The sequence below is a fragment of the Podarcis vaucheri genome (genome assembly GCF_965113315.1).
Source record: "Podarcis vaucheri genome assembly, chromosome: 7".
Taxonomy (NCBI): domain Eukaryota; kingdom Metazoa; phylum Chordata; class Lepidosauria; order Squamata; family Lacertidae; genus Podarcis; species Podarcis vaucheri.
Genome location: NC_138765.1, coordinates 18,805,695 through 18,822,202, shown reverse-complemented (window position 1 = coordinate 18,822,202; position 16,508 = coordinate 18,805,695). Strand labels below are relative to the sequence as shown.

General features: G+C 48.5%; 1 pseudogene across 1 annotated transcript; it reads right to left on the bottom strand.

Annotated features, from left to right (window-relative positions):
- Nucleotides 1-3,329: 3,329 nt before the first annotated feature.
- Nucleotides 3,330-15,843, bottom strand: LOC309536027 (chemerin-like receptor 1 pseudogene; annotated as a pseudogene). The gene is made up of 2 exons (XR_014224512.1): nt 15,479-15,843; nt 3,330-6,975 (listed from the first exon to the last, which is right to left on the bottom strand). The product of XR_014224512.1 is annotated as a chemerin-like receptor 1 pseudogene (transcript).
- Nucleotides 15,844-16,508: the final 665 nt, after the last annotated feature.

Genomic DNA, 16,508 nt, shown 5'->3' with positions numbered 1-16,508 from the left:
AACTGTGAAATTTAACAATAATTAATAAAAGTGTTGCGGATTAGGGAGCTCCATGCAAAGGGAAAAGGCTGGCACATGTTAAATTGCTGGGCCCTCTGCCTGTATTGAGATGCTGGCAAGCCGATATTCCTTTCACTGCAATGTGCCTGAACAGCGTGCAAATAATGGGACATTCCCACTTTGCCTGGAGCCAGTCCTGAGACCTGTGGGTACAGGGTGGTATGCAGATTGAATTAATAATAATACTAATACAGTGGTACCTCGGGTTACAGACGCTTCATGTTACAGACTCCGCTAACCCGGAAATGGTACCTCGGGTTAAGAACTTTGCTTAAGGATGAGAACAGAAATAGCACGGCGGCGGCACAGCAGCAGGAGGAGGCCCCATTAGCTAAAGTGGTACCTCAGGTTAAGAACAGTTTCAGATTTAGAACAGACCTCCAGAATGAATTAAGTTCGTAACTCAAGGTACCACTATAATAATTTAAAGGTACACTGGTGATTCTTCTTCCTCATCTCACTTCTCAGCCGTGCAGAATTGGCACCAGGGGATTCTGGGAGGAGGAGCCTAAGCCGAGATGGGCCAGATCCTGGTTCCTTGGGGACCACTGACCTGAAAGCAGGAGGAAGCAGTGGTTCAATCAAGCCTATTGCTGCAGGTATTTTAGCAGCAGAACCCCCACTCCAATGCATTTGGCTTTGTCACTGGATGCTGTTTTCAGCACCGAGAGTTCAACCTGGGTGCTGGCCAGAGGGGAGCATTGGGCAAGATTCTCTGGTTAGGTCCTTGCCAATGTCATAGCTTTCCGTTTTCTGTGGGCCCAATCCAGAGGGAAAGATGAGCAGAGGGCGCCACTCCTTTCTCGCTGTTCATGGCCTCACCAGGAGCAGGTGAGCATGCAGTCACCAATGGAGGCCCATTCATTAGGGCAAAGGATGCGCTGAACAACTAGCTTCTGCCTCCCCTTCACCAACTCTCACCTGCCTGCCTGCCTGCCTTGCTTAACAACCTACCCCAGAGGTGGCCCTGCCCATTAACTTCCTCCTCCCCAGTGGCGTAGCGTGGGGGGTGCAGGGGGGGCCGCCCGCACCGGGCGCAACATCTGGGAGTTAGGGTTAGGGGGCGCAAATCCATGGGTTAGGGGGTGCAAATCCATGGGTTAGGGGGCGCAAATTACTTGCCTTGCCCCGGGTGCTGACAACCCATGCTACGCCACTGCTCCTCCAAAGTGCTGTCCTTGCAGCCAGGAGGAGGAACAAACTGGGACGCTTGCTGAGAAAGCGGCAAAGTCTACAGTGCGGGTTGAGCTTTGTGACTCTTCAGACTTCCAGCTACATCTCTCGATCTCTTTGCCACCGCCGCCACAAACCCTGAAAGAGGCAAGGCACACTTGACGCATGATGCCACAAATTGCTGCCTGCTTAAAAGCTTATGCGGAGGAAAAAAGCAAAGCAAAAACTACTTCTATCCTTGCTTGATAGAGCCCTAATGCCCCTTTATACACACTCGCAAGTGATTGCATAAGGGGTGATGGGAGTTGTGAGGGGAAGCAGGAGGGGAACAACCTCGTTTCTGGAGGGGGGTATCAGAGCAGGCCCAACAGGAATGGCCCTACCATTGGGCAGAGTGAGGCAGCTGCCCTGGTTGGCAGTGGCCGTGAAGCTAACCTGCTGCATCTGGCAGCGGTGGAGGCTGCAGTTCCTCCCATAGCTAGTATTTCAGTTCTCAGCTGCCACTTGAGTTGAGTTCTGTTCATTGGAACGGTCAGTGCAAAGTCATCTTGTCCTTGGCAAAAGGCAGCAAAACGTCTTGGGCATCGCATGAGTCAGGAGACGGCAGGCACAGTGTCGACAGCAATGAGGTGGGCAGTGTTTCCTGTTACGGGTACGCAAAAGTCATTTCTTTTCACCTCTGTAAACATCGGTTTTGATGAGCAGGAGTCTCAAACAATCCCACAGAGATCTTGATTGGTAATCAAAATGTGCAGATGCAAGCTGAAGAGACGTCACAGGGGGAATGGTGTATAGAAAGGGAAATTATACTTCTCTTGAAACAGGGTTTGCAAAGGCCACCAGCGATGTCAAGTGACTGAAAGAGCATTTTGAACATTCTCCCATGTTGCGTGTAAGGTTGCCACCTTTATTCTGGCAAAATACAGGACGGGGTGGGGGTGGGGGGTTTGGAGGGAATCCCCCCCCCCCAAGCTGGTGCTGAAGTGTCTTCAAAGCAATCCATTACAATCTATTTCAACCTAACAGGATGGCCTCTCTGGAATTTGTTGTACATACATACACACGAGTTTGCAAATCTGCCTGTGCTTGGCTATTCAGAGCTTAAATACATGACCTTTCACACATCCTTTCAAACAGATGCGTTTGGAGCAGATCTCTTAACTTGGCACAGAATGAGAGAGAAGACCTGAAATACAGGACAAAACTGTATCAATACAGGACGTAGCGTTTCACATTGAAATACGGGACAACCCTGTATTTATGCAGGGCAGGTGGCAACTCTAGCTGCATGTGTTCAGTGCATCCGCGCAGCAGTTTCTTCTGTAATTATCAAGTTTCTAGCCCTCATTGTTGCAAGCAAAATGAAAACAAACAAAATGCAATCTGGGGGTGTTAAAAAGCTGAGAAACTGGGGTTGCTGGTGTTTCAGGGAATCCAGTCATTATGCCAGTTCCCCATAACCCACCACCTCTTTGTGAAAAAATCCTCTTCACACTTAATTGCCTTCCTCTATCCAGCTGCAGTAGATGTTCTCTCTACACCAGGGGTGGGAAGCTGGTGATGGTCCTGATGTTGCTGTACTGCAGTTCCAATTATCGCTGAACATCAGGCATACTGAGTGGGGCTGATGGACTGCAATGTCATCTTGAGGTCCAATGGTAATAAATAAATAATAATAATAATAATAATAATAATATTTCTCCCTTTCTACTCTACACACACACACAACACTCCCTTATCTTTCAGTCAGCAGCTGGGTTGGGATGGAACGGCCCCCCATTTTTGCATTCCCCCTCAATAAAAAACATTTGCAATGGTCAGATAATTTGCTGGACCACGGGTTAGCTCAGCTGGTTAGAGTGTGGTTCTAACAAGGCCAAGATCACGGGTTTGATCCTCTTATGGGCCACCTGCATATTCATGCATTGCAGGGAGTTGGACTAGATGATGCTCAGGTTTCCTTCCAACTGCGTTTCTATGATTCTATGAAATGCCCCTGGGGATTATAAAGAGACACAAGTAGACCAAATTTGAAAAATGAGGAATTTGCTCAAAAATCATCAAATGCACTTTTGTGTATGCAAGAGAAAGGAAATAACCCAAAACCGCAAAAAAATAAAATAAAAAATTGCAGGTGCTGGTGCTGAATCGGTTAAGACAGGTTTAAAAGCATTTTGAGTTAAAAGCATCCAGGGAAAGACCTTGGCTCAGGACTGAAGCAGCGGCCCTGATTGCAGCAGCTCCCAAGTTCACTCTCTGGGATCTCTACATAGGGTTGAGAGAGACTCCCTTTCTGAAACCCTGGAGAGCTGCTGCCAGTCCGTGCAGGCCATAGTGAGTTGGATGGGCCAGTATTCTGACTCAGTGTAAGGCAGCTCCGTACATTCCATGCGAGTGATTGAAAAGCACTCCCCCGCCCCAATTTATTGGTGCACCATTAAGAAAAAAAACAACTCTTTACGAAACACCTATAAAAACTGTAGATTGCATGCACTATTTTAGAAGAGGCACACACAAGGAGAGGGGGAGTTATGCAAGACAACTCCCTGCTGAATTATAGTTCTGTGTTATTTAGTAGGTAGTAGCAATTTTGTATTCTTCGCCTCCAGCCTCCATCTTTGGCTGGCCATGGTCTAAAAGTGGGGCTCTCCTGCTGGGCCCAACTTCACCACAAAGCAGCGACGTGGCAGGTTTCCACACTACAAAAAGCTGATCCAACACCCTGTAAACTAAATGTTCTCAAGTTGTGGTTCATAAACCATTGGTGGTCCATCAGCTCCATCCAAGTGGTCCATGGGAAAGTTGCAAAAGGGTCGAGAAGATGTACAGTACTTCATTTTTCCAGGGATGGCAATGGAGACTATTTTGAGCAGCATCTTCAAGAACAAATGCAGAAGCAGGCTAAATGCTGAATAGGATCCGAGGGTAAAGCTGGCAAACGTCACACCCAACTTCGCAGAACTTTGCTCACTAAAAGAGGGACAGCTGTTGCATTAGAGAGGCAAGGATGTAGTTCCTGATCTGGTTGCCTTCCAGATGTTGTTGTCACTACAGCTTCCATTGCCCCTGACTGTCCACCATGTTGGAAGGTTCTGATGGAAATCAGAGTCATAACGATATCTGGAGGGCATGATGTTGGGGAACGCTGCCCTGGAGTAAGTCCAATTGATCACAATAGGACCTAAATCTCAGTAGATATGGATCGGGGCATACCAAGGGATTGGTAAGGTTGGTCCCCACCAAGGACACAGGCCCGGGGCGGGGCACAAAAATCATGCCTTGCCACTGTGGCTCAGAGTGGCTGAGTCCACCTGCCCGTCTGTGTGCTCTCCAGGCTGCTCATCTGCTTCTCTGGATGGCCAGGCAAGGCACATAGGCTCATCTGGGTGCCTTGGTGGAGGAATTTGGCTGCTGGCATGGGCCATCACAGAGCAGACCTGACCCCAATGGCCATGGGGGAATTCAATGGTGGAGCGAGCAAGCGTTTTGAGTTTCTGGCTCATGGTCTCTCCCAGTTTTAGAGGTGCCAATACTGCTCCTTGCCAAGGGTACAAGGGACGAGGGGATGGGCACCAATGCAGCTCTGTGCCAAGGGAACTTAGGTACACCTCTGGGCAGGATTACACAGCACACTGGTGATCAGAACTAAGAGGCATCAAGGAGGGCTGAGAAGTCCCGGGTTGGCAGAGTTGTGTGCATTTAGCAATGCTGACAACACAAGGACGGAGTAGAATGTCTTACCTTGTGTCAGGGACTAGCTGGACAGGGAGGAGTGGCGGTAGGCACCAGCCGGGGAACCCCCAAGGGAAACCCCACAGGAAGAAGGCTCAGAGCGTGGGAGTCAGTGATGGGACACTAAAGAGAGGTCAGCAGGAGAGGCAGGGCTGGATGCTGAAGGGGCAATGGAGTTTAGTGAGCAGGGAGAGCCGGTGACAGAAAGCAGTTCAGACTCCAAGGCTAAAGCAGAGGAAGGGGGGGGGGTCAAGAGGCTGCTGAAGAATACAGAAAGTCTGCTTCTCCTACTGTGGCAAGCTCTCTTCCCCCCTGGTCTCCAAGAACACACAGAATTAAGAGGGGGCAGAGACCAGAGGTGCGCAGACACAGTTTGAGACTGCTTGGAAAACATCTGGGAGAGGAGGAGCCTTAGAAAGGGTGGGAGACAGGGACCTTCTGTCTGGGCAACTGCTCCATAGAGGCAAGACCTGCTGGGAAGGGTTGCTGAGTTGTCTGCCATTTCCTTGAATAAAGAGTTGGCTTTACTGGCAACAGAGCCTTGTGTCTTTCGTGCTGACCTGTGCCTGACTCCAGCCCTGACACCTTGTGAGTCCCAGCCTTATTTTTAAAATGTCCAGTTTCTAGCCCTTGTGATTGCAAAAAAAAAAAAAAAGCTTGAAGATGGATGGGCAATATCTAGGGAAATCTCAGGATTCAAGAAAGGGAAGCCTGAGCAGGATTTCTAATTGTCAGAGGTGAGCTTTCAGTACCTAGTTCCTTGTCCCTCCTTATAACGAGCAGGAATGGGATAATTCTCCTCTCTTTTTAAGCTTGAAAAGACGTATGTCAGTTTTGCAGAATTGAATATAGGCTGCAGAATGTCACTGCATGGGACCTTGCTGCAGAATGTTGTTGTATCTAAATGCACAGTATACACAGGTCTGTGTTTAGAGATCCTCTCCTCTCCAGCTGCACAGTCAATGGAGCACTGTGATGAGATACGGTGACTTTAAAAAGAAGAGTGCCTTCTCTGGTTTCTGCAACACTGGCAGTTGCTTATCTCAAACACTGGTGGCCACTGGTGCCTCTTCAAAAGCTGTCTTGAAGACCTGCAGCAAGGACCTCCTCACTGCATCCTTGAACTCCTGCCCCACAAAGACATAGAGCAAGGGGTTGATGCAGCTGTTGAACAAGGCCAGACACTTGGAAAGAGGGATGGCCACCAGGTGCACAGCATCTGGAACAGCATCCATAGAGATCCTTGCCAGAGCCAGGGCATGGTAGGGCAGCCAGCAGAGGAAGAAACAGAAGACCACCCTGGTAACCACCAAGAAGGGCTTGCTGGACTTGTTGAGCTTCTTCTTGTGCATGGTCACCACCAGGATGGTGTAGGAGATGGAGATGACCAGCAAGGGCAGTAGGAACTGGTAGAGAAAGATGCAGATGGTGAGGACTTCTGCTTCCTGCCAGTCCTGGAAGATGTCCAGGTTGTTGCAGGAGCTCCGGTTATTCTTCTCCACTGAGATCTCAGTGAAGAAGTAAGAGCTGGGGACGAAGAAGGTGAGGGAGATCATCCAGAGGAGCCCGCAAGTCCCCCATGTGAGGCGCGGGGTCCGATAGTTCTGGCACCAGACGGGGGCCACCACCAGCACGCAGCGGTCCACGCTGATGGAGCTGAGTAGCAGGACTCCGCTGCACACGCTCAGCCCAAAAAGGCAGTTGGCCACCTTGCAGGCCACTGAGCCAAAGGGCCAGTGCAGGTCCAGGGCCAAGTTCAACACTGTGACGAAGATCAGGGAGGTGGAAGCCAAGTCGGCCAAGGCAAGGTTGAAGAACCAAATGGTGTTGGAGGTCCAGCGGAGCTTCCAGCCGGTGACCCACAACACTATCCCATTCCCAGTCACCCCAGCTAGGAAGATGAAGCTGAAGATCACCCCAGTGATGATCTTTACAGTGCTGCGCACAGTGGCTTCCTCCAGGACCAGAGAGGATGAGGAGACATTGCCTGCTGGGCTTGTTGACATCTCCCTGCCAAAGAAAGAAGGAGGAAAAACCCATTAATTATAAATTTTATATAGTGCCATCACTTATGTTGGGGTGGAGAGCTCATTGGTTGGGCTCCAACTCCCATCAGCCCTAGTCAGCGTGGCCAAAGGTCAGAGATGATGGGAGTTGTCGCCCAGCAACAGCTGGAGGGCCACAGGTATCCCATCCTTGTACTAGTGTATCATGGATGGCCAAACAGTCACAGGTGGAATAGGTCATGGGTTCCCAAATTGTGGTTCATGGACCACCAGTGGTCTAGGAGCTTCATTCAGGTTGTCCACAGTGTGCGGATTTGTGGTTGAAGAAAAGAGATGGCGCATTCCTTGCATTAAACATACACATTGGTTTTGATTGTATTTTTTATTGCTTCTTCCATTTCTTATATTGTATTTTACTGCAATGCAATCTGAATTCTATGGGATGTGTATTTAAGAAATAAAAGAAGCAACAGTAATGCAATTTAGAGTCATGCAGCATCTAGCACATTACAATTGCTGCAAAAGGCAATACCATCTGCAATTTTCAAGTGGTCTGTGGGGAAAGGAGGTTTGGAAACCACTGGAATAAGTTGTAGTGGTTTGAGGTTCCCCCTGGATCTATGGGCCCAGATGTGGCACTGAGTGGGGCATGAGCCTTGCTTTCCTGCAGCACATAGTTAAAACTATGGAATATGCAGAGATGGCCACCAGTTTGGATGATGTTAGAAGGGGATTAGACAAAATCATGGAGGGTACTAGCCATGGTGACTATGCTCTACCTCCACTGTCAAGCAACAGCATACCTATCAATGCCTGAAGCTGTGAATCACAGGTGAGCAGAGTGTTGATGCCCACAGATTGCAGGCTTCCCCAAAACATCTGGTTGGCCTCTGGGAGAATAGGAGGCTGGACCAGAGGGGCCTTTAGTCTGATCCAGGAAGGTTATTCTTAAGTTCCTGTGCTGAGTGCTCATTGCAAAGCCACACCGAGGCTAAGGGAGCTGTCCAGGGTTAGGTGCTGTAATTTCCCCAATAGCAGCACTTTCTCATACTCTGGACTTGGGGTACATGAGGTCCTTGGCCATCACTGCACCACCTAAATGATAAGCACCATCAACTTCATCATTATTTTGAGCAGGGATAAAAGGGCAACAAGGTGTGTTCTGCATCCTCGCTGCAGCTTTTCAACCCCTCACCCTCCTCTTTCCGTTCACCGCCACTCTATCCAATGCAAGAGTCTGCAGCCCAAAGGGAAAACCCTGCCCTCCGTGTACTCAGCCACTAAAATCTAGGTGGCTTGTAAGAGTAGAATAAGGAGGTATATGGGTGGGTGGTCCTTCTAGCTTTTGCTATAGTATGAGTTGCATGGAAATACAAACAATAATACACAACACACCCATGCTATCTTATCTTGTCTTGATCATATTCATATGGTGTACACATGGAAAAACCCACAAGAGAATTAAGATTAACATTTTTGTTTGATCCACCATGCATTCAGCATATTGGTAATTAATTGAGGGATCTTATCTCTCTCCTTTCTTTCTTGTTTCCCTTTTGTAAATTTGTCCTTATGATTTGAAAACTTCAATAGGATAGATGATAGATAGATGATAGATAGATATAGATAGATGATAGATAGATAGATAGATAGATAGATAGATAGATAGATAGATAGATAGATATGGATATGGGAAAAAGAAGGCAGACTTGCAGGGGGTTGGCTAAGGGCAGACTGAGATTGGTGGGGCAGTGCCCAGTTCATATTGAACTAAGTCTCCTCTAGGATCTACGAGTGAAGAAGAAAAAAAAGGTTGTCTGACTGGAGGGGCCAGGATTTCTGGGTTTTCATCCAGAGGAGAACCCTGTACTCCCTTTTCAGTTCTGTTCCACCACTCCTTTCTCCTACCCACCCACCACCCTTTGCAATTACTTTAAATATATATATATATCAGTAAGTGAAATTCTCAAGGGCAATCTCTGTTGCTCTGGTTACAGCACAACTTCTTTCTAGCTGGGAATATTACGCAGAGCAGAGGGGAGGGAGGAGCGTGAGCTGGAGGGCAGCTTGGATGAATGAAGCACCGTTCAAAGCAGAAAGTTGCATAAGGGGTTGTAGAGATGTTCTGTTGCCAAGAGATGGGAAGAGGTAGAGCGAGCAGAGCTGCGATGGTGGGAGTTGGTCAGTGATGACACGTGCCAAGCCCACATGGGGGGCAGTTCTCCTGCCCCCAAACCCCACAGTGCCGCTCTCTCTAAATTCAACATTCATGTTGAAGGCAAACATGTAGGAATATGTTAATGACGTAGATCGGGGAAAAGGTACTGGTGGATCTAATCTCTCCTTTCAGATTTGCAAGCACAAATGTAGAAAATCGTGAGAGCTTTTTTGAAACCATAGCACATTTTATTTATTTTTATTTTCTGCATTCACAACCCACCTTTCCTGTAAGGAACTCCAGGTGACATACATGGTTCTCTTCCTCCTCACAACAACCCTGTGAGGTGGGTAAGTGACTGGCCCCAAATCACCCAGTTTGCTTCCTGGCTGTGTGGAGATTTGAACCCTGGTCTTCCAGGTCCTAGTCCGACACTCTAACCACTACACTACACTGAATTTTCAGCTTGTAACATTGTTAATAGCGTTCAGAGTTCAGTTGTGCAATGATAATTTTGATGGTGGGGGGGGGGGGTTAATATAAGACTATTCTTGAATCCAGAATTTTGGCATTTCAGATTTGGAGGAGAGAGAAAAATCTGCTGTATCTCTCTCGGATGAGAACTTAGGTTTTCGGCTCCGCTTCTTGCATCCCTGCTGGAGATCACCATCTGTATGCAATCTTGTTATGCAACACTCCTGCGGCTGTATAAATAACATAGCTATTGTTGCGTCTGGCCTGCTGGGGACGGCTGTAACCTAGAAGCTCTCTGCGTGTGGGTGGTACGCATTGTGCAACCTTTCTCAAAACTCATTCCAGCTGCTGTTTAAATGCCCAGAGACATACAACCTGGAAACAGCAAAATAAAAAAGGTATGCGGGTAGCTGGGGGCTGCAAGACCACCATGTTTTACTAACCCCCTGCTCTTCTGCTGTTAACAGCAGCCCAGCACAGAAGTTAAGCAGGTGAAAATTCCACACTCTGTATCAGGGAAAACTGTTCTCAACCGACTGTGTACTGAGTACAAAAAGCTAGGCCAGTGAAAAGAAAAGTCACCAGTCCGCAGGAGGTTTTGAAAACGGCACCTTTCCCCCGTTTCTTGATGATATATGAAAAAGGAACTGGACCATCATTTTGCAGCAAAACGCCCATGTTTACATTTTGCGCCCTGTTACTTTAACATCGACTTCGTTGGACTGCTCATGTTGTTCGGATGCCTGGAACAAGCGCGAATTCAGGACGAAAGGGAAAAACGAGCTAAGAGGAAATCCTCACCGTGATCAACTCCCGCCCAGAACCAATGTCCCCACTGTAGAAGGATGTGCGGATCCAAAATTGGCCTCCACAGTCACTTAGAGACACACTGTTAAGACCTCAGGGAAAACACTCTTACTCAGCTACCAGTGATCACCGAAGAAGAAGAAGACGACTTCTTGCAACTGGCTACCTTACCAGAATCGCACTTCATGCATGCCATGATGTTGATGGGACAAGGGCAGGAATCCGCAGGCTGCCAGATATTGTTGGACTACAATACTGTCACGCGACAAATACATCATATTCATTTAGTAAGGCCTTTAATGTCATGGCACCGCTAATGTGGAGCTACTAAATTAGACAGGCACCTCCAATTTTGGTGTTTCACCCAGCGGTCTGACTGGATATAACGCACCTTCCTTCATCGTTTACAAGGGCAGCACAGAACAGAGTTAGCGGGGTGCATCTCTGTAAAGAACTAAGAAGAAGATAAAAAAATTCCTTCCAGTAGCAGCTTAAAGACCAACTAAGTTAGTTCTTAGAATGAGCTTTCGTTTTGAGAAGAAGATGACTGCGAAGATGCCGCTTGTCTCCTTTTGCGCCTCGCTTGTCCCTTCGTGTCAATAACTACGGCCGAATTTCCCGTCCCCCGACCCCCAGCTCTCTAGAAAGGGAAGCGAAACCCCCAGAGCGCGTTTGCCCCTTCAGATGGGCGCCGCAATCCCTTTCTGCTCCAATATTTCCGGCACCACCTTAAAGGCAGGAATTCTTTACATTTCCATGGAGAGCGGACAGAAGTCGGGGAAGTGATCAGGCCAAGCCACGGAGGGCTTGCAGCGCGAACTAGAACTGTTCAAAGCGCAGTGTGCCTCCTCTTTTTTTAAAGCTTCCTTATTTATTAAAGCTGGAGCCTGGAGGGGAGCCGGGAAAGGGGATTCTTATTGGTGCATGGAGGCAGATGTTCAACCGGTGTGGTTTTTCTCAGCATTCCCTCCTCCATGGGGGGGGGGGTGAGCTCGACCTGTTGAACTATGCTGCCTCTTATGCCTAGATAGCTCAATTGGCTAGAGAGTGGTGTTGATAACGCCAAGGTTGCAGGTTCAATCCTCGTATGGGACAGCCGCTTATTCCTGCATAGCAGGAGGTTGGACTAGATGATCCTTGGGGTCTCTGCCAATTCTGATTCGATGTAGCCACCGGTGGTGGGTATGTGCGCCAATACTGGCGCTCGGTTGTCCAGGCAGCGGGCGGGGCGCGCCTTGCCCCTGCTATTCAGCCCGTTAGCTGCCTCCAAGCGGGCGTCTCCTTCTGCACGAGGCTCATCAATCAACCTCCCCGCGACGGGGCGGGAGATCTGCAGGCAGGCTCGCCCGCTCCCATTCCTGCGCCCTCGTCCCCGGTGGCGACGGCGGGAGGTTTGCTAATAATGACGGATTAGGATGAGCCAGCCGGCCCCGCGGGCCGCTTTGGGACACCGGAGCAGTCGGGGGAGCGCAGGGCCACGTGCTCCGGAGCCGCCAAGGCCCATTAGACGCGCTAATTGATGCGCGCCCAGCTGCTTCAACGCACGCACAGCTAACAAACGCCAGGCGCGCCGCCGGCGAGCTGTTAATTCATTAAGCGCTTTCTCTCCAGACAAGGCGGGGGAAAGAGTTGGCCGGGGAGGAAAAGGTTTAATCAAGGCTTGAGAACACAGCGCGACGCCCTCCGATTTATTAACTCCCGCTCTGACCACTGGACACCACTCCCGTCGCCTTGGTGGTCGTGCTTTTCTTCTTAAATCTGTATCCCTACCTCCGCCTTTCCTACTGTAAGAAGGGTATCCACTCCAATATCTATTGCCTAATAAAATCTAATCATGTTATTGCACTGATCAGTGTTGCTGCGCAGAAAAATCTTGCGCTGCTTAATTTTTCCGCGGGAAAGAAAATTCCCTTTTATAAGTTCATTAGTAACCATGAGTGGGTGCCAGCTGTGAGTACAATATTAGGCAAGCTTTGTACTTTCAAACTGTTTAGCCTAAATACAAGTAAAATAAACTTGTTAAATTAGATTACTCTCTAGGGCAGGTAGCCAGGATAGTGCTCTCCAGATTTCACCCCCCGTCAGCCCCAACCAGCAAGTGTCTGTCAGAAAATTATGGGAGTTCAATACTTAAGCAGAAGTATAAATATTTAAAGAACCAGAAGGGGAAGTTGAAGGAAGTCACGGGGAGGTGGGGTTTCATTTTCTTTTATATGACAAATGTTATATTGTGTTGTTTGATTGAATATAAAACTAAAAAACCAATAAAATCTTCAAAAAAAGGAAAATAAATTATGGGAATTCAGCATCATCTGGAGGGTCCACATTGGCTAACCTTGATTTAGGGCATCCCCTTACCCCCGATGCTAACTGGCTTGTTTCTGATTTGTTACACTATGGAAATTATCCTAATTTGCCTGACAATAATATCTGGGCGGGACGCGGGTGGCGCTGTGGGTTAAACCACAGAGCCTAGGACTTGCCGATCAGAAGGTTGGCTGTTTGAATCCCCATGACGGGGTGAGCTCCCGTTGCTCGGTCCCAGCTCCTGCCCACCTAGCAGTTCGAAAGCACATCAGAGTGCAAGTAGATAAATAGGTACCGCTCCAGCGGGAAGGTAAATGGCGTTTCCGTGCACTGCTCTGGTTCGCCAGAAGCGGCTTAGTCATGCTGGCCACATGACCCGGAAGCTGTACGCCGGCTCCCTCGGCCAATAAAGCGAGATGAGCGATGCAACCCCAGAGTCAGCCACGACTGGACCTAATGGTCAGGGGTCCCTTTACCTTTACCTTATTACCTATTATCTGGGCATTTTCCCAGTTCAAAATTTTCCTGAAAACGGGAAATATCCCTCCTTTTTCCCAAGGTGCCCAATTCAAGGTGGTTATGTTGATATACAAAGCATGCCAGTAGATAAATAGGTACTGCTGTGGCAGGAAGGTGAACGGCATTTACTTGTGCTCTGGTTTCCATCATGGTGTTCTGTTGCACCAGAACTGGTTTAGTCATGCTGGCCACATGACCCAGAAAGCTGTCTGTGGACAAACACAGGCTCCCTCGACCTGAAAGCGAGATGAACGCCGTAACCCCATAGTCGCCTTTGACTGGACTTAACCATCCAGGGGTCCTTTACCTTACCTTACCTTACCTTACCTACAAAGCAGCAAAACAGCTTGTGTCTCAAACAACTGAAGAGTGGGGGAGACTCTTGCTGATGGTACCACAATCATTTGGGATCCCAGGGACAGTGGTGCACAGGAGAGCCTTCTCTGTAGTGGCCCCTTGCAATGGAACTCCCTCACTTCAGCGAACCACTTGGCACTTTCATTGTACTCTTAGGACTCAGTTTCATCTTGTCCTGCTGCTTTCACCCCCAGGGAAAACCACTCTTTAGTGCTCAATTGGAGCAAACAACAATTCAAGTTTTATCCATATTGACATTTGTTCCGATTTAGTGCTAAAGAGTTGGTTTTCCCCAAGAAAGGAGTGGTGTGAGGGGAAAACCACTCAGACCTCTGCCTAGACAGCTTGGGTCAAGTGGAAAACTGTTTAGAACTGTGCTTCCCCTCCACTTCTGCGCTCTAGTAATTTGTGTTGCTTTAATTACAGTTCTAAGTGACATTTTAATGACATACAATGTGAGTCAGGGCTTTTCCCCCAGCCAGAACTCACCCCAGAATTCAGTTCCAGAACCTCTCAGGTGGGCGCCACTGCCATTATAAGAGAACAAGGAAGGTGTTCATGGTGAGATTCCTGCATTGCAGGGGTTGGACTAGATGACCCTTGGGTCCCAACTCTACAATTTTATGATTCTCTCTCCATTTATGCTCTTCAAGCAGCAGCATACCAAACAGAGCAGAAGCTGCTCCACATACTGTAGAATTCCTATACGGAGAGCAATTTACCTGCAGGGAACAGAATTAACCCCCCAGGTGTGAGAGTCCCTCTCCCCTAAACACACACACACACCAGTTTCCCTGTGTGGAAATGCTTTCCGGGCAGAAATTTTGTGACCTGTGAAGTTGCTCTTTAGAACAAGCATTGAAGGGTCCCAAGATCTAGGGAAGAATTGTGGCCTCTTTGCCTTTGGGTTTCCTTAAAAAAAAAATGAAAGCAGAGAATGGATCCTCCATATTCAGAATCAGTGTACCCTTGTGGGATGCTAGGTGGGAACAAAGAACAAGGGGTTCCAATCACTTTCTTGCTTTGATTGTGAGTGTCTCAAAGACATTTGACTTGTTGCTGTTGAAGGCAAAGCACCAGGCAGCATGGACTTTAAGTCACATCTAATAGGATGATTTATATAGAGTTCCTTTCGGCAGCAATCACATACTCATTTACCTGGGAATAGGAACCACTGAACTTACTTCTGAGTAGACATGTATAGGGATTAACAACCCAAACACTTATGTCCGCCTCTGCCTCAGTTTCCCCATCTATGAAATGGTCCTATTACCACCTGTTATCTGTGGCCATGTTACAGCGCCAGATTTCTAACCCCAAAGCACCTCCAAAGGAAGGGGGGGAAATACACCTGTGTGTTAAAAGGATGCATCTTATATATCCTTTTCTAGCACAGGGGAGTGTGTGCAGGATCATGTATGGAGAGGGGGAAAGAAGGAAGACTGAACACTGTCCCTACCCACTTTTTAATTTGGACCTAAATCCATTGAAAGAGATGGTTTTACAAAGTTGGATCTCTCCCCAGTTATGGTTTTTAAAAGGTAATTACTCTTGTAATAATTCGGTGGATAGGGCTTTAGAAAGGCTTTTGTCGTCAGGTTGTTAATTATTATCCATCGCTAGAAACAGGTGGTTTTACAAAGTTCCGTACCTCCTTACGCATGAAAAAGGCAATTATTATTATAATGACAAGTTTGGTGGAGATGGTCTTGGAAAGGCTTTTGTTGTTACACTGGTTAGTCATGTCCACTCACTTCAGTGGGTCTACTCTGAGTAAGACTAGCATGGAATACAATCCATTATCTCTCCATCACCATCCTAAGGAGCTGGCGTATAAGAGGGAAGGGAGGAGGAGAAAATCCCTTTGGGGATCAAGCTGTCTTACCTTGCTGCAGGTGTGGTCAGTCTCTTCAACAGGTTAGAAAGGTAGTGAGTTCTGGCTGCCGCCTCCTCCTCTGTCCATCTGCCGACAGAAGGTGTGGGTGATTTTCTGCTAGCTCCAGAAGAAGAGTGGAAAATGCTTTGATCCCGACCCAGTAGGATGACCTGAGCCCAGTGCTGTGGGCAATGGAGCTGATGCTCCGTCTATTACTGAAAAGCCCCCAAGTACTGAGTGTTAGAGAAGCGGATTAGCTGTTCCCTGCAAGGTGATGCGGGGCTCGCTGGCATATCTTTGTCTTCCTGTGCGTGAGGGAGATGTGGAGCGTGTGAGACACGGGGAGAGAGCACGAGAGCAAGTGCTGAAGCTGGAAGGAGCAAGCCGGTCTATAAGGTTGCAAGAAACTCAGTTGCCCAATAGAATTGATGCAACAGGGAGCGGGGGTGTCTCCTTTGCAGACAATGGATGGGTTAATGCAGCCTCCCCCAACGCAATGTTTTGAACTACAACTCCTGTCTGCAGCAGCCAGCATGGGTGATGGTCAAGGGTGATGGTTCCTGCCTCAAAAATCTGGAGGCCCCCATGTTCAAAGGAAAGAAGGAAAGCTGTGATAGTGCAACCCACCCCCTTTCCAGCTCTTCCTCTGCCTTTTCCTCTCTTTCAGCTGCACCATGGTGATGAACAACCCTGGACTTAAAAGATGGATGCAACACAGGTGCAAGTGAGAGTTCAGGCATTAGCTTGCTTTCTGATAATCTGAGTGATAGTTGTTGTCAGTGGCATCGCAAGGGGGGCGAGCAGTGCGCCCCAGGTGCCATGTCTGGAGGGGTGACAAGAAGGCACCCCACAGGGTGCTTGCCCCACCACCCCTGGGCACAGCGGCAGGAGCAGCCATCGCACCGCTGCAGCCGCATGTGGAGGATCCTCCATGGCTGCAGCCGTGGGAAGAGGATCCCGCCACCGTCTGTACAGTGTTTGAGGGGCACCAGTGGCAAACTGCTATGTACAATGCATGCACGGTGCTGCATGCATGCGC